This window comes from Anoplolepis gracilipes, chromosome 12, assembly GCF_047496725.1.
Source record: "Anoplolepis gracilipes chromosome 12, ASM4749672v1, whole genome shotgun sequence".
NCBI classification, from domain to species: Eukaryota; Metazoa; Arthropoda; class Insecta; order Hymenoptera; family Formicidae; genus Anoplolepis; species Anoplolepis gracilipes.
In genome coordinates this window covers 5,788,518-5,802,443 of record NC_132981.1, presented here as the reverse complement: position 1 = coordinate 5,802,443, position 13,926 = coordinate 5,788,518, and the positions used below count along the sequence as shown (strand labels likewise).

Genomic DNA, 13,926 nt, shown 5'->3' with positions numbered 1-13,926 from the left:
GGATTCCATCTGCACGAATTTTTATCAAAACTCGTAAATGTCTGATTGCGTTGTAGAAACATGCGTATCTATCATAAAGTGAAAATTACTGTCAAATTTTGTGACCAGAATCGTATTTTAATCATATTTAATCGAGCATTTAAAACAACAAGGAATAATTATTTTCTTTCTTGGTCTTTTTTTCGTCAGATCGTGTCTAATATTAATTGGTTCATTTATGTGTAATTTGTTAATCGCAATTACTAATTCGCATTATATTTTTATTCTATTAATAAAGAATTTTTATATCGTATTAGTTTCCACTTAAATTAACTCACAATCTTATTAATTTTTACAATCGATTATACACAGATCTGTTATAATGTACTTACGATTAATAACACAGTAATACAATGTAAACATATATATTTTTGTTAAAAGTAAAAATTTGGCGCAACACGTATGTACGTAAATTAATTGCGATTATCATTACTACTTATCAATTTATCTGCTCAGGCTCACGTAAACATTGCTTGTACATATAGGTACGTCGAACACGTAACGGCTCTCTCGGCGCGATATTATCGTTACTACATTTTTTTCCAGGAGCGGAAGATTCACACTTTACACGGATTATCGAGGGATAGTACACGTGCCCACGATGAACGTTGCCAGCCTAGCTCCGGCACGTCGGGGCGGCGATTGTACTCATATATTAATACCGTGGGATTCTGTGCGATGCCTTGTTAATAATTCCATCCTGGACCCCACCTTCTACCTAAACCCTTCAGCCCTCGAGTCTCTAGTATCTATCCATGCTCTTAGATCGTAACACGAGGTACTTCAGTGCGCGGTCTGCATCGTAGACGAGATGCAGGTAGGCTGCTCGCTCTTATCGTTTCGGCTAAATAAAAATTCGAAGCATCGTAAAATAATATTGAAATATCTTCGGAGAGAGAAATAATCAAATTTATTTGAGCGAAAAATTTAACTTTGCGCGAAATGTATATTTGTCGTTTCGTAACGAGAGACAAACGCGAATCGTTCAACAGTAATGACAGTTTTCGAAAGTAGCAGAAATTGCGGTACTCTAACATGAATCCTAATTCGAGTTTCGGAATGACGAAAGATACTGTCGGGAGAAACGGACGTATTAGAACTTCACTTACCCCCGATTGCTCCGGAAACGAACGGACGCGGACGGTAAGGCAGCATCGTGGAAAGATAACGCAAGGAAGCGTAATCCCTCGCAGACCGGCAGTCCTCCTCGTCTTCTCTCCATCCCTTTCTTTCTCTTTCCATGTTACGAACGTGAAAGCCCTGATTCTACTTTCCGGACGAGAGCTACAGAGATATCTTGCTATAATGGCGCCGTCCTGATACTCACTCACTCACGAGAGTGTTACTTTCGTTGGATCGAGTAGATTTTTCATTATCTCGCACTTTCTTGTTTCGCAAATACAAAGAAACAGATGTATTTATTTCGCAAACGACGGATGTGTTAAATGCAAACGACGAGTTTTCGGAATAGCGGAGAATAAAAACTATACGTGTGACATGAAAGAATATATACAGTATAAAGTTTTTAATTAAATTTAGACAGCTTACGCGTATTTATAACGTTAGATTAGATATTTTTAACGTAATGTAATGAAATTCATGTAATACGGAAAAAGCGTAGATGTAAAAAGTACGGTAAGATCGAACAATGCCGCTGGATCCATGCAGCAGAAACGCTGAATGCAAATCGTGGCCACGCTCGAAATGCACGAACGATAGGTTGAATTGAATCCACCAACGTGCAATATTTTTAGCGATATTCGGTATTCGTTTCTACGGCGATCGATATTTTCATTGAATGAACGATCTGCTTATCGGGGAGTTTAAAATCAAATCTACTAGACTATTCAATTACGGGATGCACTTTGGAGTGCTTTATGCACCGAAAAATTAATTCATTTATATTTAGTATTTGATAATTATAAAAGAGGGCTAATTAATTTGCATAGAGTAATAGAGATAAATGCCTGTCGATAATATGATTGGTCTTTAATTGTGAAATATGTAGACACGTGTAAAATACACATATCTCTTTACGCTTATATCCATTTATTTCGCAATTGTAAGTTTTCGTGTGGTCAATTTAAAAACCGTGCCTACGATGAATTCAGACTGCATTTCCATAGGCGGCTTTCAGACTTCCAATTAAATTGAGAGAGCCTATTCCCGGTCTGCCTCGCTGTCTCTTTTTTCAATTAAATTACGCTCTTCCTATCCTTTCTGAACGCATGGCGTATCATAATATACCGAACGAAGAGAATAACCATTGAAATGGCCGCAAAAATTGTTTTCAACGTCAAGTACTTTTGATACTCGATAAAAAGACTCAAAACGTTTACAAAAAAAATTGTTTTTCTTTTCCTATTTTCTATACGCAATAATCCCTCAACTATATCGAGTTCGCTATGAATAATTTAACAAGACAAGATCTTGCATAAATATAATATAAAAATATAATGTAAACATAGTTTCCTCCCTTATAGATTATGAGGCTTTAAAATTAAAGAAGTAGAAAGAGACGGGTACATAAATATCAAAGGAGACAAGCAGTAGCTTGTCGCGCCAAGTGTATTTGTATAATAAATTCTTCCTTCAAAGAAATATATCGCGCGTCTTTTCTCTCGAGCGGAGAATACGGGGGACTCCTTGTGAAATAATTTATTACACGCTTTAAAAGTGCACATTATATGTACAATATATGTATATATATATATATATATATATATATATATATATATATATATATATACATATACATATATGCGTTTGAAAGGAAGAGAAGAAAAATGCTGGAGACTTGTAGCACTTATTAAAATAATGTAAATATGAATTTACGATAACAAGCATCGAGTTGTTAAAATTTCCCAACTATGCACAGTCCGAAAACCCCGACGCAACCCTCGTTGACACAATTATGTATTTCTCGGTGAAGTTAGCGGAAACTATTGTCAAAACAATGTTTGATATAATTCGAGGTACGTCGGGTTAATAATTTCTTGCTGCTCTGATCTGTTTTATTTACCATAATATAGTTAATATTCGTATCACTATGGAAGAAATTCCCGCGAGAAATCTGTACGTATCATTAATGAGAAGGACGAAGGGACGGCTGCACGCGCGCGCGCGCGCTGCTCGGATACACACAGGACACGGAGAATCGAATTAGTTTCAGGACGACGGATCCCGGCGCAAGCCAACCGCGTCCATGATAGATTAAGAACGACGAATGCCGCAAGATATTTCCGCAAAAAGCTGCGAGCACGGAATTTTAACGAACTCAATTGAACTCGCGCGTTATTTTCAAGGATACCTTCACCGTGGATGGAGGTTAACGATGAACCAACGATCTTGTAAACGAGCTTGTAACCTGCTCTGCTCGCAGTTAGCTCTGCATGGCTCTGCGCTTTCAATCGTAACGCGAGTGAACGCCGGTCGAATGCACCTGAATGCACGGGAACCACGGGATACGCATAATTAGCGACAGAAAGGCGGAAACGCGCGACTAGCGTATGGGATTATGACGAAAGAGGATGACGTTTCGTGTTGTGTGTGCGTATGACGGCATGTGAGAATGCGCGGTCGTCCCGTTACGTTTTACGTCATAAAAAAGTAGTATCGTCGACGGGAGAACGTCGCGGCTTCGTTAAAGTCGAAAGCAGCGGGACGTTGGTGGTGGAGACGGTCGTCCGAGGTCAAAAGTGTATACGCTTGAACAAGACGAGCGCCGGCGTGTAACGGGCAAAGGAAATTAATCAAGCGCCTCTGTGAGCACGCGCACGGGACGGTTCTCTACACCTGAACTGACTGAAATTGGAATACCGAGGTTGTAGACCGTTCGCTCTCTCGCTCGGAATATTATGAGGATTTACCTGCGCGGTCCGAAAGTCGGGAATTCCTCTCGGTTTAACCTGCCAAGTCGATTCGAGGCGCGCGCCTCGTTCTGATATACAGCACGATTTATCTGTGTGATAATGTCTAACACTCTATCCTCCTTTCTCTCTCTCTCTCTCTCTCTCTCTATATATATATATATATATATCTTTGTCTTCCTCTATCTCTATCTCTCTCTTCCTCTAGCATCTCCAGATACTGGCCAAACTTCTGGCGTTACGGGGATTACCGAGTTGCCACGATCTTACGTTTCACATACTCTCTCGTTCTATGAGAACGGGATTAAACGTGTAGCTTCAGGAAATGTTCGTTTTGTATGCAACCTGCCGCGCGCGCATCGCATTGTTACGAGATGCAACGTGATCCTATGAGAGCACAATGCGTTGAATTGTTTAATAATGATACTCGCAGACAAACGCTTAGTTTCAAATGTCCTCGATGTTTCGTATAACAATGATTGAAAGATAATTTATGATACGGTCACAACGCGCCAAAAATGGTTCGCGGAAGGAAAAACTTTTTCACAAATTGTCGGAAATTCGAATGGAAAATCGTGAACGAGAAAAATTGCGGTTAGTCTGATTTTTCACAAGAAATTATCGTTGACTTGGCGCCTCGTCTCGAGTCGACGACATCTAACGAGCAGTGATTCGAACGTAGCCTAAGCATCAGGAGCCATCTGGGCTGTGAGAGATTGTAAAATAAGTTCGATCTATCGCGTTCAAGAACTTAGTTCCGCCTCATTAAGCGACGCGCGTGATAACTCGCGTGATCTCGTCGCGAGTTTGAAAAGAATTTTTCGACCGAGCTGTAAAAATAGGAATTCTCTTGACGAGTTTTTTTTTCAGAAGCTGAGATCTTGTTGACAATCACTTTTTTCTACGCTATTATGTAAAATTCATTTTAACTGTTACGTTTAAAGATTAATTCTTTTTTTTTTTTTTTGTTAATAGAATATCGATATAGAAGTGACATTTACTTGGAATAATATTGTACCTTAGACATGTTTTAGTATCTTTTAACGATAATGAAAATTTTAAGACTGGCAGCTTAACCGTGCCGCTTTAGTTACTGTCTACTTTCATCCTGAACAACTATGTAGTCGTTTAATTTTGGATCTCCTTTTTACATAATTTTTTTATCTTTTTCATAATTAAAAAAAATCTGTACAAGAAATTCAAATACACAAGATTCTATATTATAATTTGAATTATTACTTAGTGTAATATTTACAAAATTATACTTTTTCATCAGTTCTAATATTTTTTTCACATTTTGAGCAAAATTATTATATACCAGAGATACCTTAATACAACATGCTTTTATTTTCGCTCTTTATTTTAGCTCTTTATTTTTGCCTTTTACAACCTCTACTCTCTAAGTACATACTTTTACTTTTGCTCTTTTTCTAGATGATTATAATACTCCGAAATAAAGGGAAAAAAGATCGAAAAAGTAGGTCCAAACAAAATTAATGCGGAGGCAGCAGTAAAAGATATTTTAGATGGAAAAAATTATATATAAAAAAGTAGCTGTGTGTTATAATTTATTATAAAATTAAAAAATCCTTTTTTCTCGAGATAAGTGAACAAATTTGGAGATTTAAAAAAAGAAAAATATTAATAGAAAAAAATAATAGTGATTATTGGAAAATACAAAGTTCTCAGCATCTCTAGATATCCATTCCTATAGATAGCCTTTACAATTTTAGAAGGGAAAGAAACAGCTACAATAGAAAGTTAAGACCACTCGAAATTTAAAAATTAAAAAAAAAGTTAAAAAGATATTCTTGAAATACCAGAATTGAAAGATTTCTTCTATGCCAATCCATCGTACTCGCAATAACGCATCATCCCTTATGGAAACGTCGAGGAGGAGAGATTCTCAATGGGGGGAAGCCAAGCGCTCGAGGGCTCGCGAAATGCTTTTCAACTTCTTTTCCAGCATGCACTTGTCGTGCTTGACGCAACCCTCTTGCAATGGTTATTGTTCAAAGCGCGACAGCGCTCGAAAAGACGCAAAAAGAAAGAGAGAGAGAGAGAGAGAGAGAGAGAGAGAGAGAGAGAGAGAGAGAGAGAGAGAGAGAGAGAGAGAGAGAGAGAGAGAGAGAGAGAGAGAGAGAGAGAGAGAGAGAGAGAGAGAGAGAGAGAGAGAGAGAGAGAAAGACAGAAAGAGAAAGGGAGAGAGAAACACGCGAAAGTATGATTACACGCGGCGCATAATGTGTATAGGCACATGTCTGAAAGGTGTCAAAGTGCATCTCGCCGAGGTCCAATGGAGCGAATATCTTTAGGAATTCGCGGCGAATGCGTCACCGAATGCACACGGACTTTCGCTATCCGTCATGCTTGGCGCTCTTCGAACGGAATGTCGTTTGTATTTCTTCCTCTCTTTTCCGGTATTCTCCCGGAATATCCCTCCCTTCTGCGTCGGCAAACAAGAATTTACCGTCCTGACGAAGCGACGTTGGCACGACACGCCACGCCACGTCGATGCTCACGATTGCGTTTCCATCACCGTGTGTGCACGATGGTTTAAAAGCGGCGTTTTCGCCCGGTGAAGTCATTACGGTTTTAAAGCGCGAACCGCGATGCGCAGAATTTTCATTCCTTTCGTGTTTCGTTTCTGTGAAAGGCACGTAATCATTAGCAATGTGTGAGTGCCAGTGAAGCGTTGCATCGACATTTATTCTCCTGTTTAAGAGAAACGCGTAAATTCTCTTCCATTTCTCTTTTTATGAAAGAGCTTGCGCAATTATCCAAGCTACTTTTTAATATAACGTAATATTTTTACTGATTGTTCATATACTTATTGGAAAGATTAGCATGAGCAATGTTATTTCAAAGCATCTTTGAAATGCGAACACGGTGACAGCGCTTATCATCGCTATTTCTTTCAAAATCGTTTAATTGAAAAAATATTTCTCTCGCGCATTAATATCGAAGGACATTTAATCAATCATCGTAATCACGCATACCGTCAATATACTTAACTTGGATAAAAAAAAAAAAAAAAAAAAAAAAAAAACAGGGAGCGATAGCACTTGAACATTTTTCAATGTAACAAAACGCAACAAACGACGTATACAGCAATTCAAGGATTTCTAGAAAATAATCGACGATGATCACTCATCGCCGAGAAGACGTAATGCGTATCGACTTTTCCATTTCTGTATTTTCAAGGAAACTCGAAGAAAAATATGAAATGTCTAAAATAGATTTGCGCGGAAGACGACTTTGCTTTTTATCATTGGTTACTAACGCAAAGGGAAAGTTGGTCGGACATTATTGGATTCGCCTTCTATTCACGATACTTTTATTCCGAATACTTATCGCGATTGCGTTCTCTAACTGGTCTGATAAATAAACGCGAAATGACCATCCTGTCATCCGCATTGCGGATGTAACGTATTTTTATTCATCCCTCACGCGTTCGATTCCTTCGTTTCGAACGTTTTTCATAACGCACGCGACCAGTCGTATTAAATGTTGAAATGACGTCCTATACACACACACACACACACACACACACACACACACACACACACTCGAAAAGACATTTCGCGGATTACGAAGAACGACGTGGAATTCAACTTCGCCGGGGGCTTGCGCGGTAATCGATCCCGAGCTCTGCAAGAAAGTCGTCTTATGAGCCAAAGGTTCGCCTGATCCCGGCAGGCTAGAGAAAGCCTTTGGCCGTGCCAGTACCAAAGGCACCTCGATGCCCAACCAGTGTACAGTACCCGGTAAGTAGATAGGTCTGCCTCGGACGATAGAGCGTCGCGCCAAGAAAGGTATAGAGAACGCAGGTAAAGCCAGCCGGTATTTCCCAGGAGAGTGCGGGTCTCGGCCTGCATTACGTCCTCTCTACATCGTCGTCGATACAAGCGGGCGCGCAAGCGTCACGTGAGATTTCGTACGTGTATATATTAATGTTAACGTTAACGTTAACGTTAACGCCGAGCCTCGACCCGCAGAGCAAAACCTCGCTAAACTCGGCATGCCGCTGGACGACGTTATCCACAAGACTGAATAGTTTATGCGAAAATAATGACGGTCTCTTTCGTAATGCTTTTCTCTCTCTCTCTCTCTCTCTCTCTCTCTCTCTTTCTCTCTCGCGACTGACCAACCGAGCGACCGAGCGACCGACATGCAACGGATGCAAATTCAAATGCGCGCACGCCACGCGCCACGTTTCTCTCTGTTGTTACCATCGCACTCCACCTCTTCTACCTCCTCCTCTCGCCGATATACAGGAAATGCATGTAGTTTTTTTTTTTTGTTCGATATCCAACGCAAGCGCTTTGCGGATTTTTGCAGCCGCAATATTTACCGCCGGAACGAGATTCATGTCGGCGAATAATCGTGCATTATTTTCAATTTCCGATCGTGAGGGCATAATTGTTTATATATATTCAGTACGTACGCGAGTTCTAGAGATATTTACTTAGCTAATAATTGTTCGAATGTTTGTTACATATGGCAATTTAAAATGTGAAAAATCCTTTATTTTTTCGCTTGTATTTACTTTTTGCTCGTTACATTATTCCGTTTAACTCTAAAGCAAAGCGCGAAGTACATTTCTACGCGAAAATCTATGAACGTCAAATTTGGCTTTGGCACATTACTACTTCATCGGATTAAACACAGCGTGCTTCTATTATCCCACAAGCCCTGTTCACAGCTATATATCTACGATACTGATAATATATTGACTTTGTATAGTACGCGAGATGATTTCCGATTAAATCGTTTCGCGCAATCCACGCAAATGCTAAATGTACGCATCAACGAATTGTAGCATTTGCATCGGCTGATTGACGTGGAGAATAGTAAATTGAGTAAACTTTTCGTTTCAACGACAATGTACAATTTTATATTGAGACAATATTTTATTTCTATTAATTTATATGTAAAATTTTAATAAAAAAGTTTTTAGAAAATATATCTTCAAATACATATAAAAAATATTTTACATTTATGTATAATCAGTAAAAAAAGAGAAAAATTAAGACATAACTTATTGAGTTATTTTCTGTTGAGAGTTATCTCTAACAATAAGTATCGTTCTTTATAATAAAGTTTTTTACTCACCGGTTGAATGTAACAGCGGAGTTAATGATATTAAAGATACATTGATCTGTAACACAAAAAGTAGGATCCAAATTGTAATAGCAATCAAAATAATTAATGTTTCGAATTATTATTATTGTACAGTCAAAAGTATTAGCCATCTTTAATTTTCTTTTATTTCTTATTATGTAAATACTGAGAAAGTACTGAAAAAATTAAAAAAAAATTAATAACCATCGAGAGCATATTAAAGCTGAAACTTCAAACTTTAAAATGCTTTTTTTTAAGCTTTCTTACGATGATTTTTCGCTGAGTATCGACAACTTTTCTGAAAAATACATGTTTAGTTTCAAAGTTATGTAACTCGGCCAAAAATAATCGTAGGAAAGTTTAAAAAAAATTTGTAGGTAAAAAATAGAATTTTGTAGATGTAGAGTAGTTTATAGAACTTACTTAAGTTTTTTGAGAGAAATTTTTTTATCTAACTGCAGAGTGTCAAAAAATACAAAAATTATTAGGTACCCTATTAGGTATTAACATATTTCTAAGAAATAATTAATTAGTTTTTATTGCAATAATTTCTAGATTGATTACTAAATTAATTTATTAATAAATAAAACTGTTAACTGATTTTATTGCATTTATTTGTGTACATATATATTTAAAAAAAAACAAAAAAATAAGAGTACCTAATAATTTTTGTACTTTGACACTTTGTAACTCGATAAAAAAAATCTCTCTCGAAAAAAATTTAAGTCATAAGTAAAAAATTTAAAAATTAAGTTTCATAAACAATATTTTACAAAATGCTTTTTTTAAACTTTTCTACAATATTATTTGACCGAGTTACATAACTTTGAAGTTAAACTTGTGTATTTTTCAGAAAAGTTATCGATACTGCGAAAAATCATCGTAGGAAAGTTTAAAAAAGGTATTTTGAAACTTAAAGTTTCAGCTTTAGTATGTTATCGATAGTTTTAAAAACTTTTTTTTATTTTTTTCAATATTTTTCAGTATTTACATATCAAAAATGAGAAAAAATTAAGGGTGCCTAATACTTTTGGTTGTATGTATCAAAGTTTATATTTTCATCGTTCAAACAAATTTTAGTTAATAGAATAATTATATAATTTTTAAAAAAAACTATTTTTCTTATGTATAAATTCTCAAAATTTTCTCTTTAATTCTTCTTTAGATTATTTAAATAAATAAATCAAATATAAATAGATGCGCGTGCGCGATTACTAAAAACATAATATATAAAGAATAATAGATTATTACTCACTCTAGAGTTGCTCCGTTGACGCCTGATGCCTCTCCTAAGCCTCCTCCTCCTCTCAGAGTCATCAGAATTAGTTGATTCACACGCGCGATACTTTGGACGGCACTCCCGCACATATTGTTAAACACACGATACTTTGCACGGCACTCTCGCACTTAAACGCGCGACACTTTGTACGGCACTCCCGAATTCCGTGATCGCAATATTCCGTTTTGCGCAGAAATCGTACTTTGAATCGATGAAATAATATCAAGCTAGAATTGAGAGTTATAATTGCGAAATCACGGAAAAACGCGACGAATAATTTGTAACACACTGAAAATTAACAATACAGTTTGATTACTTATTGTTAGCTTTCTCTTCAAGATAAATTTTCTAATTTTTTTCTTTCTGCAGATATAAAACAAATTATATTTTAACAAATCTCGCGCATGAGCGCAAATGTAAAATTAAAAAAAAATTAATAAAATAAATAATTTTCATCGACTAGATCATCTCGGAAATAATAACTGTAACAATTTTATTCTAACATAGCAATTGAAAACTTATATCAAGGAAAAAGTACTATTAGATTTTTTACAAGATAGTAATTACCATATATAAAAATATTTTAATTAAAAACATGTTTTTTAAATAAAAATTCCAGATAAGTTATTTGATAAAATTTCTATCGCATCGATTGATTGTAAAAATTATTTCAAGTTGACACATAACCAATAAGATCGAACATAAAGCGTAGCAATAAAAAAAGACTTCTTCACAGCCATGATGATTCGAATAGTTTGCTCGAAGGAGTTTTCATCCTCTTGTAATTAAAGCGATCAGCATAAAGCGCTCCTTGGGCTGCATTAATAAAAGTGCTATCTCAAGGAGGTGGTTTCTTATACTGGTCCAACCAGGCAGCCACTCTTAGTTATAATTACCTTGTTTGCATTCGAGTCCGTTTGAAGTTCTCATTGTTGCGGGTCAGGAGGGTCGGCGGGCGGCGATCAAAGCAAAGTTCACCGCAGAAGTCGCTCTCGTAAGAAAATGCACGTCCTCCTGTTAGTATAATAAACGCAACATTGTGCGGGATCGTGGAGTTTTCGTTATATACACCACTTCTTCTTCTTTCTTGCATCCTTTCCTACGAATAGCAGAATATATATAAAATTATGAGAAAAAAACTGAGAGATATTGCAATATAAGCAAAGAAAATGCAACGCAAACAGATGCCACTATTTCGCGAAAATCACGAAATAGAGATCATTCAACGCACGTGTACGCGTGTGTATGTACTTACAGTACGATGATTAAATACATTTGATGCTATGGGAGTACGTTTTACTGGATTTTTAACATTGCATACAAAACGCGCCCTCGTTATTCATCAACGCCGCTAAAATTATGCGTTGCGGATGATTTTTTTTTTTTTTATTGCGGCTACAAATGTGAAATTCATCGCAGCAAACCGTGAAGCGACGCGAATCGATGTAGAGATCGCGTAGCGTCGCGAAGGACCGCGGAAAACGCGGTTATTGCCAGAAAGGAAGTATAAGTATAGCACGGATTGTACCGATGAGGAGGAAAGGAAGCAAAAATTCGAGCTCTCTCTATAAAATACGACAATGCCCCAAGAGGTATTAACGTGATCTGTGTAAGCCACGTGAGGCTGACTGGCTGCTGGCTGGCTGACTGGCTGGCTGGCTGGCTGGCTGGCTGGCTGGTTGGCTGGGCTACGTTGCACGAGCGCGCCTCGTCTCGTGTGCATGCACCGCCGAGAGATAAATAATGCAGAACACTCCTAAAGCCGCCCGTTCACGTACGACCAATATGTTCTTCGTGCGGAGCCGCAAACTGGATAGCGCGGGATGCAACACAATTTTAAGAGTTTTGCCGGAACAACGTTTACTCTCTCTGTCTCTCTCTCTCTCTCTCTTTCTCTACCTCTCTCGCTCGCTTCGCAGAAAATAAAATTTCTGCTTCGCGATGGACGATTTCAACTTTGCAGCCGGCATCGTTTAAGCCGCGATCGATCGATCCACGTCTTATATACATTTTAACCGGGTGCGCGACGACTTCCAATTCGATATTTATCTCTCGACTATCGACGATTAAATAAGTTTCAGCGATCTTTGCATCCACAGTTCGTGTAGCTTTAATGGGATTCCCAGAGTGGCGCGGCGATTTCTCTGCAGCGAAAATATAACGGATATTAATTGGGTGACAACGGGAGGGGCAGAAAGGGAGGACGAGGTTTGCCGTGAGAAACTTTTGCCCCGGTAGTTGGCGAAACTTTGGCGGTTAAAGTTCCGAGGTGATGAAAGCTCGCGAGCTGCTTGAGATGTCTACCTATCCATCATTATGAAGACTCTCGAATAGAGCTACTCATAAGCAGCTAGTCATGTCAAATAGCAAACTCGGGATTTAACCTTGATTAAAATTTGTTGCATCGGTACAAATTTCGTCAATAGAATTTTTTCTTTTTTTTTTTATAAGTTTCGAAAAGATTCTAATGGCTACGATTAACGGGAATAGCTAAAAAAAAAAAAAAAACTCTCATCGAGGAAGACACGAGTGCCGTAAAGTTTTAGAATCCACACTCGAATATATTTAACTTAAGGCACGAAGTTGCAAAACTCCAACAGCCGAGTAGCAAGTTGTAGCACTAGGGGTATAATCTAACTTTGTGCGGCATGTCAAGATTGTACCATGTATTATTAGGGATATATAGACGAGCTTGCGCTTATTTTATTATTGATGATGCGGCTGCAGGGTGGCAGTAAGCGGGCGCGAGTTCATCATCTCGCGAAAGAGATTCGAGGGGGGTGCAAGTCGGAGGGCAATCGTGAAATATAGAGTAACCACGACGGGAAAATGTTTCGCGCGCGTTCCGCGCGTTTGAAGTGCACACAAAAGGGATAGAACAGGAGGTTTAAGTACGTTAACTATAAGTAACGCGCAATGTATGCAACTCTGACACAAATTTATCCGGACAAGTAGAATATATGATATCAGGCGGTATATACGTAGTAAAACTCGTATTATTCCCTTTTGCACGGCTGCCGCGATGCAAAATTGTGCGTGACAGTTTCATGCGTGTTGCGCCGTACGTATATGTATTTTCATGTACACAACAAACATCTCATAATTTGTGATACAAACGGAAAGTAATGATTCTATGTGAAAAAATAAATTTAAAATGTCAAGAAAAGTTTTTTAGGTAAAGCTTTTTACCAAAAAAAAATTTATTTTAAAAGTTTTTTAGAAATTTTTAGAAAATTAATGATATATTTACACTTTTTTTAAACAAGAGGAAATATAATAATTTTGTTTTATATGTTTTTGAATTCGCTCCCACAGTAATTTTTAATATAGAAATATAAACGCACGTCATTTCACTTAAATAAATTTACAATAATTTAAGTTACTAAAAAAAATTGTGTCTGTATATGTAAAAGTGTTCAGATAAAAATTAGTACTTATTTAATAAAAAAATGCTATATATTTTATTCGTCAAAAGATAATTGTTAAAAATGATTATTAAAAAATAATTGAGAAATAATTAATAATTGTGACAAGATGATTATTAAAAAATAATTATAAAATATATTTCGATAATGTATAATACAAAGTTGTGTAAAACCAAGCAAATTTAAAAAA

The 13,926-nt window shown here is 37.1% G+C and overlaps 2 protein-coding genes across 5 annotated transcripts in view; one reads left to right on the top strand and one right to left on the bottom strand.

The window, feature by feature from the left end:
• Sol1 overlaps positions 1-13,926 on the top strand; it is a 278,403-nt gene that overhangs the window by 193,775 nt on the left and 70,702 nt on the right. The gene's annotated exons all lie outside the window — the stretch shown is intronic.
• The window catches only part of M (zona pellucida domain-containing protein miniature), a 258,694-nt gene that overhangs the window by 235,488 nt on the left and 9,280 nt on the right, over positions 1-13,926 (bottom strand). The window contains exons 2-4 of one of the 2 annotated variants that reach the window (XM_072903294.1): positions 11,208-11,410; positions 10,288-10,599; positions 9,024-9,069 (exon numbers count right to left, since the gene is read on the bottom strand). The gene's annotated coding sequence lies outside the window, so the exon portion shown is untranslated. Of the gene's footprint in view, positions 1-9,023; positions 9,070-10,287; positions 10,600-10,998; positions 11,129-11,207; positions 11,411-13,926 lie in introns of those variants that run through there. The other variant, XM_072903297.1, reaches the window with a different exon arrangement.